The following is a 3,712-nucleotide window of genomic DNA, read 5'->3' on the forward strand; positions in this document are numbered from 1 at the left end:
AGAAGGAAAGAAAGAAAGAAAGAAAGAAAGAAAGAAAGAAAGAAAGAAAGAAAGAAAGAAAGAAAGAAAGAAAGAAAGAAAGAAAGAAAGAGAGGAATGGAGAGAGGGAAAAGGGGGAGGCAATTTTTAAAAAATTATTTCATTAAATAATTTCCAATTTCATGTAAAACAATTTTAATAATCTATTTATATTGAGTTCCAAATTCTCTTCCAGCCTCCTGCCCCTCCCCCTTCTTAAGAAGGCAGTCAATTTGATATAAAATATACATGTGTAATTGGAATGTAAATTTGAAGATCTTCCCTGCCCCTAGGCTAAAGTGCACCTGGAGCCTGGGGTGGGAGGCTCATTTTTCAGTAGATACTTCTTGATTGGCCAGTGAGTCAATAAGGTTGTTACATTCTCTGAGCCAGGAGAAGGCTATATAAGCCCTGATGTGTAGCTTTGTTTTGGGGGCTCACTTTGAGAAGTGTTCTGTGATTTGATCAGATGAAACTCTGGGAAGCCATTGTCCAGAGCCTCCCAGCTTTGAAAAACCCTAATGTGGAAACTCAGATGTTGATTTGGTATGGATGTAATGGTTGGACAGTTTGGAAAGCTGTCTACTTGATCTGTTTCTGTCTTGATAATTCTACCTGTATACTTTGAAGTTCAGGGTGCTGACCTTTTACCTCTGAATGAGGTAAACGAGGTATGTTTGACTGATTAAAGTAAGCTTGTTAACCCATTTTGAGTTGCTTTCCTTTATCAAAGCAGATCCAGGAACCTGTGGTGGCAGCAAATCCTGGGGATGTTTGGGGTGCTTGCTGCTACAACATGTGAAGTCATTCAAAACATATTTCTATATTAACTATGTTGCAAAAGAAAACCCAAACAAAATTTAAAAATAAACATAAAGTAAAAAAAAAGTTATGCTTCAATTTGCATTCAGAGTTCATCAGTTGTCATCTGGAGATGAATAGTATTTTTTCATCATGGGTCCCTTGGAATTGTCTTGGATCATTGTTTTGATCAGAATAGCTAATTCTTTCACGGTTGATCTTGTTAGAGTATTGCAGTTACTGCGTACAATGATCTCCTGGTTCTGCTTACTTCACTTTGCAAGAGTTCATATAAATCTTTTCAGATTTTTCCGAAACCATCCTACTTATCATTTCTCATAGCAGGATAATATTCAATCACAAACATATACCACAACTTGTTCAGTCACTTCCCAATTGATGAACATCCCTTTGATTTCCAATTCTTTGCCACCACAAAAATAATCACTGTAAATATTTTTGTACAAATAAGTCCTTCTCCCTTTTCTTTGATCACTCTGGAATACAGACCTAGTAGAGGTATTGCCGGGTCAAAGAGTATGTACACTTTTGTAGAACTTTGGACATAGTTCCAAATTGTTCTACAGAATGGTTTAAAATCAGTTCAAAACTCCACCAATAATGCTTTAGTTTCCCAATTTTTTCACATCCTCTCCAACTTTTATCATTTTACTTTTCTGTCATGTTAGCCAATTAGATAGGTATAAGGTGGTACTTCAGAATTGTTTTAATGAGCAATTTTCTAATCAGTAGTGATTTGAGCATTTTTTTCATGTGACTATTGATAGTTTTGATTTTTTCTTCTGAAAACTACTTATTCGTATCCTTTGACCATTTATCAACTGGGAATGGCTCTTATTTTTTTCTTCGTAAATTTGGCTCAGTTCCCTACATATTTGAGAAATGAGACCCTTGATCATAGAAACTTTCTGTAAATTTTTTCCCCAGTTTCCTATTTTCTTTCTAATTTTTGGCTGTATTAGCTTTGCTTGTGAAAAAGCTTTTCAATTTCATGTTGTCTAAATTATCTGTTTTAGTTCTTGTGATCCTCTTTATCTCTTGTTTGGTCATATACTCTTCCCTTACCCATAGATATGACAGGCACATTTTTCCATGTCCCCTAATTTATTTAAGATATCACCCTTTATGTCTAAATCATTTATCTATTTTGATCATATCTTGATATACCATGTAAAATGTTGTTCTATGCCTAGTTTCTCCCAAACTACTTTCAAGTTTTCTCAATAAATTTTTGTCAGATGGTGAGTTCTTACTTCAAAAGCTCAAATCTTTGGGTTTATCAAACACTAGATGACTATGGTCATTTACTACTGTGTATTGTGTACCTAATCTATTCCACTCATCTACCACTCTATTTCTTAGCTAGCACCTGGTGCTGTTTTGATGATTACTTCTGTGTAATACAGTTTGAGATCTGGAACTGCTAGGCTCCCTTCCTTAACATTTTTTTTTCATGAATCCCTTTGATATTCTTGACCATTTGTTTCTCTAGATAAATTGTTACTATTTTTTTTCTAGTCCTGTATCATAGTTCTTTGGTAATATGATTGGTGTGACACTGAATAAATAAATTAACTTAGATAGAACTGTCATTTTTATTATACTGCCTCAGCCTGCCCATGAGAAATTAATATTTCTCCAGTTGTCTAGATCCATCTTTATTTGTATACAAAATGTTTTGCAATTATATTCATAGGATCCTTAGGTTTGTCTTTGCAGGTAGATTCCCAAGAACTTTATATTGTCTGCAGTTATTTTAAATGGAATTTCGCTATCTCTTCTTGCTGGGTTTTTGTTGGTGACATATAGAAATGCCGATGATTTATGTGGGTTTATTTTATATCCTGCTACTTTGCTGAAGTTGTTAATTCTTTCAATGAGTTTTTCAATTGATTCTCTAGAGTCCTCTGAGTATACCATAATATCATCTGAAAAGAATGATAGTTTTGTTTCCTTGTTGCATATTTTTATTCCTTCAATTACTTTTTCTTGTCTTATGGCTATAGCTAGTACAATATTGAAAACTACTAATGATAATGGACATCCTTGCTTCACTCTTGATCTTCTTGGGAAGGCTACAAGTTTATTCCCTTGACATATGATGCTTACTCTTGATTTTAGATAGGTACTAGCTACCAGAAAGGTTTCATTGGTTCCTCTGCTTTCTCATATTTTGTTTGTTTGGGGTTTTTTTGTTTTGTTTTTTGGTGGGGGGAAGGCAGGGCAATTGGAGGTAAGTGACTTGCCCAAGGTCACACATCTGGTAAGTGTTAAATGTCTGAGGCTGTATTTGAACTCAGGTCCTTCTGACTCCAAAGCTGCTGTTCTATTTGCTGTGCCACCTAGTTGCCCCCTTTCCTTGTATTTTAAATAGGACTGGTTGTTGTATTTTGTCAAAGGCTTTTTATTGATAAAATCATATGATTTTTGTTGTTATCAATATCATCAATTATGCTAATAGTTTTCCTAGTATTGAACCAGTCCAACATTCCTGGTATAAATCCGTTGGTCATTATATATATATATATATATATATATATATATATATATATATATCTTTGTGATAGATTGCTATTATCTCCTTGCTAATGGTTTATTTAAAACTTTTGCATCTATATTCTTTGTGGAAATTGGTCTATAGTTTTGTTTCTGTCTTTGCTATCCCCAGTTTATGCATCAAAACCATTTCTGTATCATAAAAGGAATTTGGTAGGACTCGTTCTTTACCTATTTTTTTTTTCAATTAGTTTATATACCATTGGAATCAATTATTCCTTAAATGTTTGGTAGAATTCACTTGTAAATCCATCTGGTCCTGGGAATTTTTCTTAGGGAGTTCTTTTATGTCTTAATCAATTTCTTTTTCTAAGAT

Source organism: Petaurus breviceps, unplaced genomic scaffold (assembly GCF_028583685.1).
Source record: "Petaurus breviceps papuanus isolate PSGF00001 unplaced genomic scaffold, PetGlider_PUasm1.0 229, whole genome shotgun sequence".
NCBI lineage: Eukaryota > Metazoa > Chordata > Mammalia > Diprotodontia > Petauridae > Petaurus > Petaurus breviceps.